The sequence below is a fragment of the Rattus rattus genome, chromosome 8 (genome assembly GCF_011064425.1).
Source record: "Rattus rattus isolate New Zealand chromosome 8, Rrattus_CSIRO_v1, whole genome shotgun sequence".
Taxonomy (NCBI): Eukaryota; Metazoa; Chordata; class Mammalia; order Rodentia; family Muridae; genus Rattus; species Rattus rattus.
The window spans coordinates 39,546,024-39,560,350 of record NC_046161.1 but is presented as its reverse complement, the minus strand read 5'-3'; positions in this window follow the sequence as shown (position 1 = coordinate 39,560,350).

Below are 14,327 nucleotides of genomic sequence, written 5' to 3'. Positions count from 1 at the left end.
CTGTTACAGAAAACAAACAGGTTCAAGCAGTTGCCAGGTGTCCTGCGCTCTCCTTGGAATTCAAGCAGGAAGATGATACAATCAGCCCCATAAGGAGTTCTCCAGCAAAAGGGGGAGGGGAGAAAGAGAGACAAGGACAGACAGAGAGACAGAGACAGAGACGGAGAGACCAAGACAGAGAGAGACAGAGAGGCCACATTCCAGGTGATCTGCATAAAGTACACAGACAGAGGACAGACAGCACAAGAATGTGGTACTCTCTGAAAAGGTTAGATACCTAGGAATCCTGGGAAATAAGGAGGGGTTAACAAAAGAGCAGGGCCCCATGGGCCAAGCCCCAGGCCAAGGCCCTCACTTAGGGGGAGGCAGCCAGGCGCTGTGGGATCCCTGTCACGGACAAGATCACGGGAATAGTTATAACCACCGGTTGTTCCATAGATTCCGTTCAGTATCTTCCTATCTCACGACCTTCTGAAGCACTTTAGCAATCCTCTCACAGGTAAGAAAGGGAAGAGAGGGGTTGTAATGATCTGCCTGGGGGCACACTGTGACCATGGAGTTCAACAGCCAAGTTTTAAGTCTGAGTCCCAAAACTCCTCCATGAAGGCGGCTCAGGCTAGGGGCACAGCCTAGTGGTAGAGCATCTGCCTAAGCATAAACAAAGCCCTGGGTTCAACCCTCAGCACCACGAGCAAACAAACTGAAGCTAAACCCCACAAATTCAAGATCCGAGAGACAGAACAGCAAGGACGCAGCAAGGAGAGCCTCTGGTCTCATGGTGTTCAAAATTTCTCATCAAATTCTAGCAATTTGGGGGCAGTCTAATAAGGGATAGGATTTTAGATGGTCAATGCACGTGAAAGGGAAAAGGAATAGTAACTTATCAGGGGGGCGCTAGGAGGTGAGAGACCTCAGCCCGACACCACTCCCTGAAGCACTCAGAGAACCCAAACTGTAGGCAAGATGGAGGAGAATGTGTCTGTGAATGGAAAGATGGACCCTCCTTAGACACCTTCCGTAGCTAGGCAAAATGGAAGAAACATCTTGCTTCGTAAACACCTCTGGGACAGGGCATTTGCCTTTGAAAACAGACATCAGCTTTTGGAAGAAAGCTGAACTTGAAATTAGAGGGCAGACAGAATCGCAGCAAGCTGAGGGAACTAAAGAGCTCACAGCAAGTCCGGTCTTGCCCATCCCATCGGCAAGTTGATGATGAGGTCCAGGTCTGCATCATCCTCCCCACCCTGGCCTCAGCCTCAGCAGCCTTCTGCCCCAGGTCCTTAGCTTATGGGAACTCCTCTGAGGGTGTATTTCGTTTTCCAATGTAGTCCTTTCTGAGGAGAAGGGGCTGCAGACACACTGTGTGACACAAGTGTCCCAGGCAAGTGGATCATAGGTAGGAGAAGTAGGTATATGATCTATAATTCAAAAGAGCATAGACAGGAGAGCCAGCATCAGTGGTCACTCCTACGAAGTGCAGGAACCCTAGGAGACCTATGCTACACTTCTCAGGTATGAGCAAGAGATTACAGAAAAGAGCAAGCCTTAGCACCTTCCCTGTATACCAGGAACTAGTTTCTTAACACCTCGCTATAACTGGCCTGGCAGGAATGAGGACACTCTCTGAAGAGATACCTGCGTCCCTCCCTCCAGCTATGTAGCTATCTGACTGAGAAACAATGGCCTTCAAGAAACTGGAATTTCCCTAGGAATCTCCTCTGAAGAAGGCCAGCCAAAGTGGGAACTGCTACCAGGAACGAGATTGCACATGTTTCTAACCACATGTCAGAACAATTTACAGGAGAGACAGGAGCCAAGGAAATGCTGGGTCCGTGGTGGGCAAGACCACATCTCTACCGGGTTCCTCTGACTCTCTTTTTAAACCTAAATCTCATAGCAGGATACGACGACAGACTTGGGTGATGGAATGTAGGTGTGGGGTAGCCCCCTGATCTCTGCCCCTCGTCCCACTGAATAGATTTCCTTTTCTTGATTGTCTCTACTAATTTATCTTTTTCTTTGGCTTATTGAGGAAGGAGGCCTATATCTGGCTTTGTTGGGGTGCCAGGGCACAAGGTCTGATCCAAATAACTCTGATGGCATTACCTCTTGGTCATCCCAGAACTACTGGTGTGTGTGTGTGTGTGTGTGTGTGTGTGTGTGTGTGTGTGTGTGTGTGTGTGCATGTGTTGTTGCTGCTGCTGCTGCTGCTGCTGCTGTTGCTGTTGTTTCTTTGTTGTTTCTAGGTGGCGATGGGACACACCTGCAGGTCAGAGCACAACTTTCAAAAGTTGTTTCTTTCCCACCGTGTGGGTCCTGAGTATTGAACTCCGGTTGCCAAGCTTGGTGCCTTTACCCACTGAGTCCTCTTGCTAGCCCAACTTGTGATTTTAAAACCCTATGACTTTAACTGTGTGAGATCAACTACATTGACTTAATGCAAGCAAAATGTATCGATGGTGGTAAGAACTGTCTTCCTTAGTGGGTTGGTCTGATGCTGTTTGTATTCTAATGTTAAATACTGGCTCTCAAGACCTGGTTGCCTCTGAGGAACAAATCTGCGGGTTACAGCAAATGATGTTATGTGAACCTTGCTCCCCAATTTAACTGGTCAATAAAAGGCTGGGGCTCACTATTGGGCAATAGAGGAAGAAAGGTGGGACTTGAGGATTGAGCGAGGGGGTTGTAGGTAGAGGAAGAGAGGAAAAGAAAGAAGAGGTGAAGGTAGGGAGGCTACCCCAAGAGAAGACGATGAGCATACGGTCAGGAGAAACAGCAAGTAATAAGGGACTTCATAGCTGGGGGTGAGTTAGAATAGCTCTAAACCTGCCCAATCTAGGTGTATAGCTTGTAAATAAAATACCTAGATCGTGTGTCTTCTATATGGGCTAGCTAGGATTATAAATTGAGAACAGGGATTCAAGGGGGACACATAGGAAGCTGCTAGATTCTAGTGCATATTGATCTTGGTGCCTCCCACATGACAGGACTCCCTTTGTGAAAATGTGTTACAGAGAGAGAGAGAGAGAGAGAGAGAGAGAGAGAGAGAGAGAGAGAGAGTTTATTTGCATTAACTTGCAAATAAACGCAGGTGTCCTAGGAGGTCAGAGGCATCAGCTCTCCCTAAAGCAGGACTTATACGTGGTTACGGGCTGCTGTCGTGGGTGCTGAGAACCAAACTCAGGTCCCCTGCAAGAGCAGTATGTATTTTATGTGTGTGAGTATTTTGTTTGCATGTACGCCTTTGAACCGCATGCATTCTCGGTGCCCACAGAGAGCAGAAGAGGGCATCAGATCTGCTAGGACTGGAGTTACAGATGCTTGGGATCTGGCATGTGGCTGCAAGGAATCACAGCTGGGTCCTTTGGAAGAGCAGTTGGAACTCTTATCATCTCTCCAGCCCCCGGCATGTAACTATCTTATAAAATGACTGAAGTCATTCATGGAAGCAATTGGAGAGACTGTTCCTTTCCCATGGACTGAACACTGTACCTGGCTGGCAGTGGTAAGTGTCCATTGAGCGTCTCTGAATGAGAACACTGAGTCCCAGCCAGCAAATGGATGACTTTTAGGACAACGGTGTAAGCATATGTTGGTTTTTTTTTTTCTCTGACAACACAAAGTGAAATCCTTCACTGCAAAGCCACCGCTTCCTCCAAACTCAACATAAGCACTCTGTAGCCAGCTGCTCTGAACAGTCAGATAGAATTTAAGCATGATAGCACAAACTAATGACATGCTTTCCTTGTTGTTTTAATGAACCAAGACTTTAAAATGTATTGCCTCTATACCCAAAAGATGCCCCAACATATAACAAAGACACGTGCTCCACTATGTTCATAGTAGCCTTATTTATAATAGCCAGAAGCTGGAAAGAACCCAGATGCCCTTCAACAGAGGAATGGATACAGAAAATGTGGTACATCTACACAATGGTATATTACTCAGCTATCAAAAACAATGACTTTATGAAATTCATAAGTAAATGGAGGGAACTGGAAAATATCATCCTGTGTGAGGTAACCTAATCACAGAAAAACACACATGGTATGCACTCATTGATAAGTGGCTATTAGCCCAAATGCTTGAATTACCCTAGATGCACAGAACACATGAAACTCAGGACAGATGATCAAAATGTGAATGCTTCACTCCTTCTTTAAAAGGGGAACAAGAATACCCTTGGCAGGGAATAGGGAGGCAAAGATTAAAACAGAGGCAGAAGGAACACCCATTCAGAGCCTGCCCCACATGAGGCCCATACATATACAAGCCACCCAATTAGACAAGATGGATGAAGCAAAGAAGTGCAGGCCAACAGGAACCAGATATAGATCTCTCCTGAGAGACACAGCCAGAATATAGCAAATACAGAGGCGAATGCCAGCAGCAAACCACTGAACTGAGAATAGGACCCCCGTTGAAGGAATCAGAGAAAGGACTGGAAGAGCTTGAAGGGGCTCAAGACCCCATATGAACATCAATGCCAACCAACCAGAGCTTCCAGGGACTAAGCCACTACCTAAAGACTATACATGGACTGACCCTGGGCTCCAACCTCATAGGTAGCAATGAATATCCTAGTAAGAGCACCAGTGGAAGGGGAAGTCCTTGGTCCTGCTACTACTGAACCCCCAGTGAATGTGATTGTTGGGGGAAGGGCGGTAATGGGGGGAGGATGGAGAGGGGAACACCCATATAGACGGGGAGGGGGAGGGGTTAGGGGGATTTTGGCCCGGAAACCGGGAAAGGGAATAACATTCGAAATGTAAATAAGAAATACTCAAGTTAATAAAGAAAAAAAATGTATTGCCTCCAACAAAAACCTGAGAAACAAAAATGGAACTTTGAGGGGCTGGGGATTTAGCTCAGCGGTAGAGCGCTTACCTAGGAAGCGCAAGGCCCTGGGTTCGGTCCCCAGCTCCGAAAAAAAAGAACCAAAAAAAAAAAAAAAATGGAACTTTGCAACAGAATCATTAAACAGGAAGTCTGGCAGGGGTGTGAGTTCCATGCTGGTTTTCATCATTTTTTCACTGTGTTTTTTTGTTTTCTTTTCTCCATGTTCCAAGTCTCAGGGTTTTCATTGCTTTCACTCTTGCTTTGCCCTTAAGACAGGGTGTGAATGACTGTAGGATTTACTGTCCAACCCAGGACACTTTGCAAAGTAAAGTGGCATTTCTAGTATTCACACTGGAAAAACAAGTATCACCAGGGCTGTCCCAGGGACGCTGTGGTACAAGGTGACCTCATTTAAACTCTTAGGTCCTCAATCCCATTTTTGTGAGCTAATGGGATTGAACCAAGCGACTTCTAAGGCCCTGCTGGCCCTTTATTTTCTAAGAGTTCATTGTTCTGATTAAAAGTACGTCTCAGACTAGGAACCCTTAAACCTTTAGCATCCTTTTAAAAATTATTTGTAAATGTATTTACTTATTGTGTAGACATGCGGGGGTGCCCACGTGACATTGCACACATGCAAAGGTCAGAGGACCACTTGTGGGGGCTTGGATCTCTACTTTCGTCATGTGGATCCTGGGTGTTGAACTCAGGTCTTTGGTTCAGCGACAGGCACTGAGTCATCTTGCCTACACCCTCCCAACCCCCCACGATCCTTAAAAGCCAATCTTGGTGAGACTTTCTGGTTGGGCTTCACTGTGGATCTGCTGAAGGCAGCAGGAAGCACACTGGTGCTGTCTCAGGTAAAATGTTCTGACCTGGCAGGCTCTCCTCCACTTCCCTTGGATACCTGATGCCTTCAGGGGAGCAAGCAGGTTGGACTGGTCAGCTCAGAAGTGCTACTGTGTGGAAAGGGAGCCAGATGTTTGTCCAAGCAGAGGGGATAAATCTTCTAGAATGAATCAGGACAGGGTGAAAGTGTTCCTGCCTGCTCAGTCTGGAGCCACCCAGAGTCCCAGCTCAGCTCAGCAGTATTACTCCGTTGCTTCTGGTGGCACATCCCCTCCAAGTCTCAGTGACATTGGTAACCAAGGGGGCTCAGAGTTAAGTAAGGACACCTACTACCAAGCTAAGGACCTGAGTTCCATCCTGGGGACCCACCTAGAGAAAGGCAAAAACCAGTTCTGCAAATTTGTCCTCTGACTTACACACTCATGAGGTCACACACCCACACACACACACAAAATAAATACGAACGAATTTTTAATCATCCGTCAAGGGGAAGAAACGTTATTTAAATGGCCATTTTTGGTCCGCATGTTCATTCTAACAACGCTGACGAATGTTTCTAAAGTGACTGTTAGAATTGACTAAGAAGCTTGAATCATCTTTTTGTTTTAATCTTCACATCAGCAAATGTTCCTGTTTATGTGGGGGGAGCTCGATGTGTGGACATTCGAGGTTACATGGATCGAATCCAAAAGAGATAGAAAAGTAAACGCCTGAACCGGGTACTGGCTACAAAGTCATTCTGAAGACGACTTTGAAGTGTATAAATGGTCCCTAGGGAACCTTTGAAAGATAAGATCCCTTAAAGCGGAGGTGATGGCGACTCGTGCTTATAAGCCCAGCACCTGAAAGACTGAGCCTGAAGGACTGCCATGGATTTAAAGCCGTCTGGAGCTAGTTCGTGAGACCCTGTTTCTAAAAGGAAACACACACGCACGCAGGCACGCACGCACGCACGCACACACTCACACGCACACACCTTATATGTGAGCAACTATAAAGGCACTCTGCCCCAGAGTGGCTTTAAGACCTCTTGCTGTAGTTAAGTAGGACTCACGGCTCTTTTCATTTTAAAAATTAAGGCCTTTCGTGCTACGGCTCCCCTTGGCTATCAGTCTCTTTCCCATGTTCTGGGTTGTGCCTGTGTTTACTGCTGAGTGCTTTGTCTGATAAACCTTTATTCTCTTTCAGGGTGCTCACCAAACTCTTCCCTGACCCCTGGAGCCAGAGTTTAATAGTCCCTTAGCACCTGGTGACATTTTATTACAGCCACTAAACAATCATTATTGTTTTTATCTCGGCCTGTACGCTAGGCTGAGATCCTTAAGGACAGAGATCGCGTCTTGTCCATTTCTGTATTCCCAGCACCAAAAATCATCAGTCACAGAGTAAGGTATTTGCGAGTGAATGTGTAGGATCCGAATCACTGTTCTCCACCAAACACCCACGGTAGAGAGCTCCCTCTGGTGGACCTTAAAGGAACTGCAAAGACCTCAGTGTCTGATTTCAAAAGGCTGAGAGAGCAGGTTGGACCAGAGACCTGATATTCAAATGTTTTCAGACTTGGAGCAAACACTAAAGTAAAGACTAAGTGGAATCTATAAAGAATGTATACCTAATAAATTATATTTGAACATGTTAAAGAATTAATGTGATAATAATATAGTATGTACTATTAATTAGATAACAGCATGTATCTCTTACTTTCCCTCATTAATTCACTATAAATTGTAGTTACTGAATGAATGAATGATCAATAAGCCTAGAATTTGGGACATGCCCTCCACATATTTAATAAATACTGTTTAAATTAGATAAGAAAATGTGACTAAACACTAAAGAACACCTGCTACATACTGAATGCTATTCCATTATTTTTTTAATACCGAGTTTGATTACAAGAGTCTGAATGCCCGAGTCTTCTAACTGCAAAGCATCCTGATATGTGGCACCTTTTTTTTTGTTTTGTTTTTGGTTCTTTTTTTTTCGGAGCTGGGGACCGAACCCAGGGCCTTGCGCTTCCTAGGCAAGCGCTCTACCACTGAGCTAAATCCCCAACCCCAATATGTGGCACCTTTTAATTCTTTGTGTCTTGCAGAAACAAGAGTGAAAGACAGGGCAGATACCCAGTCCATTCCAGCTCAACCCCCAGAGTCTGCTTCTAAATCCAAACTCTCTGCGTGAGTTGACACAGGGCCCCACAAAGAGAAAGATGGCTTGGCTTTAGCTCTGTACTATGACGAATTATGAACAAACACAGATAAAACAGACATTGGTTTGCTCTGGCCCTCCCTGACCTCTGGTTCTTACAACCTTCCCGTGTTCCCACTCTCTGCACCGCTTCCTGAGCTTTGTGGAGGCAACATAGATATTTATTATATGTAATGTAGGTAGTTATTATTCTAGGATATGTCATCCACTGCCTGGAACAATATGATTTTGGTGTGGCAAGGACTCTAGCTAACTAGAGTCCTGAGAAAGAAATATGAAAGGTAGAAAAAGCCAGAGAGTGTGTCTACATGTGCAAGCCAAAATCCATGCGAATTAGCTTCATACGTACTTGGAAATTAGTGTTGGTTATCCATCCCTTGCTCTGAAAATACTTATCTTTATTTTTATATAAGTAATACATATTCATTGTGGAAACTTTTAAACATGTAGAAAAATATAGGATGAAAATCCAGATTGCACTATTTATACCCTCGGGCCATCTTTGGAGGCATTTGTTGGATTCTCTCCAATCACATTTTCCTAAATATGTCTTTGTAATTCACACAGTAAACATAATGCTGTGAAATTCGGCATTATGTTTATTTTTTTAACTTACGAGGCATGTCTATGTCTTGTCTTCCTTTAGGTAATATTTTTTGAATCATCCCTTAAATATATATTTATTATATATATATTATTAATATATAACCTGCAGGTTCTGGAACCTGGATATCAGTTGGAACTGCCTGGGGGCCAGCCAGCCCTCTGGGTTTCTTTCCTTGTCAAGTTGAACTGTTCTCCTTTACATTTAACTTATAAATTCCCTCTGCTTCTGTAATCAGATAAGAGGGTAAACATAATAAACTCATGCCTGATTCTATGTGTTTATCATTTTGAAAAGAATCCCCATGACGTTGTGTCTCTCCAGGGGTAGCCTGTGCTCTCCTTCACTCCTCAGCAGAGCTCGCCTCCTAGCGCTTCCTCTAACCCAGAAATGCTTGTTGTTCTCCCGGGAAGAAACAGAAAGACAATGCTCTGTTTAGATTGCTTTGTTTTATCTTATGTGTTTGAGTAGTTGCCTGTGCATATGTGTGTAAACCACATATGAGCAGAGCCCTCCGAGGTCAGATCCCTGAAACTGGAGCTACATACAGTAGTTAGTGACTGCGGATCTGGGAACCAAATCCAGGTCCTCTGCAAAAGCAGGTGCCCTTAAGGGCTTTTCCTTCCAGCCCCAAAACCTCAGTGTGTGTGTGTGTGTGTGTGTGTGTGTGTGTGTGTGTGTGTGTGTGTGTGTACACATATACACACATGTATGTATGTATGTATGTATGTATATGTATGTATGATGTATATGTGTACATATGTATGTGAAACAAGGCCTCACTTTGCATGCCTGGCAGGCCTTGAATTCACTATATAGACCAGAGGCAGGCCTCGAACTCACAGAAATCTGTCTACCTCTGCATCCCAAATCCTGGGATTAAACACATGCACTGCCACACCTGGCCCTTTTTTCATAATGTGTGTGTGTGTGCCTGAGTGTATGTATGTGCACTGTGTGCAGGTGCCCAAGGATAGTAGAAGTGGGTGTCAGATCCCCCAGAATTGGAGTTACAGGTGACTGTGAGCTATCTAATATGGGTGCTGGGAACTGAACCTAGGTCTTTCTAAAGAGTAACAAGTGCTCTTAACTCCCGACTCATGTCTCCAGCCCAAGAACAGCTTTTAAATATCAATTTGATGAAAGCTCAGAATGAAGGGGGAAAAAAAGCCAACTGAAAACCTGCCCTCTTTGGTCGGTCTTTTACTTCAATATCGTTGGATAGTTTTATAGCCATTTTCCTGTGTGTCTATTTGTCTGTGTACATGTCTTTCATGAAGCATATTTTGCATAGAAGAAAACGCACCCATTTCAAAGATCGCTGGAATTTTGACAAATATCTACGCCTCCACAGTTAAGATGTTAGACGTTCCCATTACACATAAAGTTCCTTCCAGACTGTTGTGACGAGCCATGGCCTCGCTCCAGCCCCAAGCAACTAATAATCTCTGTGTGCTGCAATAAATCCAGTTAGTGTTACAGAATTCCACCCGCAAGGAACCATAGAGCACGTATTCTGCCTTCTTTTGCCTAAAGCTGTCTTTGAGACTGACTTTGTTGCCTGTGTCGTGGTCCCTTGAATTGTATTGCTTCGTGGTTTGCTGTTTTTTGTTTGTTTGTTTGTCTGTCTGTCTGTCTGTCTGTTTTGTATGAGTATGCTACAATTTATTTAGTCTATTGTTGGGTTTGGGGTTGGTTTTTTTTCCCCCAGGTTTAGGCATTTGTGATAAATGCTGAACCGACTCCCCGGCCCTCGTTATTAAATTTTAAGAGTTCTATATTTAGAAGTCCTTTGTCATTTTCGTGTGTTATGAAGCCTTTCTCCCACTCTCTGACTCACCTTTTCATTTCATAGTACTCCAAAATACTAAAGCGTATGATTCTGACAAAGTCTAATTTATTCCTCTTTGCTTTTATGCTACCATTTGTGTGTCTAAGGTAGCTTTGCCTCCTCCAAAGTCACAGGGATGCTCTCGTCTGTTTTCTTCTGAAGGCTTCATACTTTAGCTCCCACCTTTGCCTTTGACTCATCTCGAGCTGATTTTTGTTTATGGTTTGAGAGATGTATTTAGTTTGTATTTGTTTTTGTGTTATGTCTATGGGTGCTTTGCCCACATGTCTGTCTGGGCATCACTTGCAAGCAGGAGCCTGCAGAGACCAGAAGAGGGCATGGATCTCTAGGAACTGACGTTAAGAGGGCTGTGAGCTGCCGTGTAGGGACTAGGAACTGAACCTGGATCTTCTGCTAAAGGCCAGTGCTGGCATTAAAGGCCTGCGCTGTGGTGCCCACCTTCCCTTTTGTTTCTCTCAGGCCATTTCTTCCTCTTCTGCATTGTCCTGTCCCCTTCACTAAAAATCAGCTGACTCTCTCTGTGTTGGGGTGTATTTCTGAACCCTTTGTTCTGTTTCACTGAATTAAATATCTTTTCTCGTGCTAACTCCAGCAGTACATTTCAAAATATCCCATAGGTCACAGATAAATCAGCAGATATGATAATATATTATAACTGAACAAGTAAAGTGTGTCGTGTTTAAATGCATGGAGTGCAGCCAAAGGAGTCTTTATTTATAGGTGCAAATACTCATACAGATGCCTCTCAACTTACGTCCCAATAAGCTCACTCTAATTTTAAATACCGTTCACTAAGCAAGCATTTAAAATATCTGAGCCACTGAATGTGCTAGCCTGCCCTTGCTTACTTTAACCATGCTCAGAGCGCCTATGCCCACCTGCATAAAGTTGATCATAATCATCTTGACACAAAACCCCTGCTAAAAGGATATTAGACATCTTGTATGCACGCATAGATGGGGGTTTTAGAGGCACGATGGGAGGTAGAAACAATACAGCCTCCCCAGATGCTGACAGCACAGTCCACCGTTGAGCACCCGTTCTTTACTTCATTATAATATGGCTGGCACGACCTTCTGCTAGCTCAGGAAAAGATCAAAACTGAGAAATAAAGTATGGTTTCTACTAAATACGGATGGCTTTTGTTTGCAGCAGATTTCTTTGTGGTTTCTCTTTCCAAAGGAAAGGGACACAAACAGTTTAAGCAGAAGTTTATTTAGCGTGACAAATTGAAATAGGGAGTAGAAACTCCGTTGAGTACCTGGAGCATGCCGATCAAAGGGGGCGTGGCAGGTCTACCTATGATCATCTTGAATATCCCAGGAGGTGTGGGATGAGGGTGGGTCAAAAAAGCAGTTCTAAGCGAAGCAGTGGGGGCTGGAGAGACAGCTCAGTAACAAACAGTACCCAACATCCCTTGTAAAGGTCTAGAGTTTGGCTCCCAGCACCCAAATCAGGAGGCTAATAACCGGCTCTAGCTTTGGCTCCACATTACCTGACACCCTTTACTGGACGTGGAAAGCCTCTGCACTCGAACGTACTCTTACCCACCCGCTCAACAGCCCCCTCCAACACATACACATATAATTTGAAAAGATAAAAGGAATCCTTTTTCAAAAATGAATCCTGGGTCTTTTGAGGATGCAGAGCTTTGTTAGCCTGTACCCATGACAAATGTAAAGTCCCTTTACTTTCTGACATGGTCGGAAGGACTTAAGGCAGCCTCAGGGATGTTTAACCCCAAGGGGACATTCTATCAGGAGACTCAGCTGCAGAGTAATGGAACTCCTTTCACATTTGCAGAAGGTAAAGATTCGAAGTTGAAGATGGCTATTCCTGGTTGTCAGCTTGGCTACATCTGGAATGAACTACAACTCAGAAATGGGGGACACACCTATAATCCAGAACTCTACGCTGGAAGATACAGACTTCTAACCTGGATCTTGTCATGGAGATCTTGAGGCACAGGGGCCATGAAAAGTTTAGGCCCAGGCAAAGTAGTACCAGCATTTAATCCCAGGAGCAGGAGGCAAGCAGATCTCTGAGTTCAAGGTCAGCCAAAGACAAAGCAGATTCCAGATCTAGGCATGGTGGTACACATCTTTAATCTGGACCACGGCTGCTGAAGACCTACATCAGGACATTGGAAGAAGGAAGCTCTTCTTCATGTGCTTGCACTTGCTTGCCAGCACACCTGTCGGAACCTACTTCTTCCTGATCCCAGCCTCACGGGACTGAGCAACTACTAGATTCTTGGACTTCCCATTCACAGCTGCCCATTGTTGGGTTGGTTGAACTACAGAGTGTAAGTCATTACAATAAATTCCCTTAATATGTAGAGATATTCCATAAATTCTGTGATTCTGGAGAACCCTGACTAATACAGAGACCATCTACGTACGTTAGGGAAGAACTATAACAAGAAGAAATCTCAGGGGTCAAGCATAAAGGCAAACACCTGTAATCCTAGTACATAGGAAGCTGAGGCAGTAGAGTGAAGAGTTCTCAGGTCCAGCCTGAGGTGAGTATCATCTGCAATGAGATACTGTAATTTCTCCCTATGACAGGGGATGGGGGCAAGGCCTTTACCAAAATTACTTGATGTAAGGTCAATATACGAGGGGAGAGGAGGTTGTTCAAAGAATCAGAGCCACAGAAATTATATTAAGTTTATTTTAGAAGTTTGACCTTTCAAAATTGAGAACTTGTAAACTAGTGTCAAGTCGTTACTCCTGCAAGCCTTGTGAGGCTGTATGCACAGGGCAGGTGGCAAGGAAGGAAAAGTGAACACCAGGAGGACTGAAGAAAGGAGCACGGAGACCCCCAAAGCTCAGTCTGGGTTTTCAGCCCCTAGACTTCACATTGACCTTTATTATCCAGCCTCTAGGTCTCCAGCCTCTCCCGCACAGACTTCCATGAAACACAGTACTGTTCTGAGCCCAGTTCCCAAAGAAACAAAGGCAAGGACCCCACAAGGACTCAGGGAGCTGTAAATCTATCTCTACCCAGACCCACAAGTCCAGCCCGTAAATCTGCAAAACTTTGAGCTGCTTTGAAAAGACCTGACCCACATCTGCCTTTGAGGTAAACAGCAATCGCTCTGCCTTCTGGGCCTTGCACCTCCGGTCAGGTTTTCTCCTGTGGTTTACCCTATCAGAGCCCGTCATGCTCAGGGTACCCAATTTCAGCTTTTTTCTACATGCTTGTTTCAAGCAGGAAATAAACAGTTTAAGTGTCGCTTATATTAACATCAAAAGCATGGGGCTAGTGAGGTGGCTCATCAGGTAAAGGAGCTTGCTGCCAAGTGCAACAGCCTAAGTTCGTGACTGGGGACTCTGTGGTGGAAAGAGAGAACTGACTTCAGAAATTGTTCACTGGTCCCCTTTAGATTTAAAGTGGTTTACATTCACCGACACACATAAACACAACAGAAAGATAGATAGATAGACAGATAGATGGATAGATAGATAGATAGATAGATAGATAGATAGATAGATAGATAGATAGATAGATGATAGATACATAGATGATAGATTGATAAAGATGAATGGATGGATGGCTAGACAGACAGACAGACAGACACAGACAGATCTAATAAAACCTGATTCTAACTAAAGGGATGAAAAATATCTACAGAAAAGGCTATAAAATATTGTGAAAGACATGAAAGAAATCCTAAAGAAATGGGGGTTCCAAATAGTATGTTCCTGGAGCAGAGGATACAGTATTTGGAACTTGTCCATTTTTACCAAGTTGAATGGCCAGACTCACTGTAATGGTGTACTAATAAAATTTTCAAATAAATTTCAGTGTTTTTTTCATTAGTGGAGCTTGATTTTTCTAGACTTAAATGAAAATGCAGAGGACCAAAAACCCCAAAGGAGGAAGAGGGGAAGAAGGAAAGAGAGAGGAAGGAAAACAAGATGAGGCGGTGGAAATAACAGGTTCTGAGTAATTTATCACCGGTTACAGGAA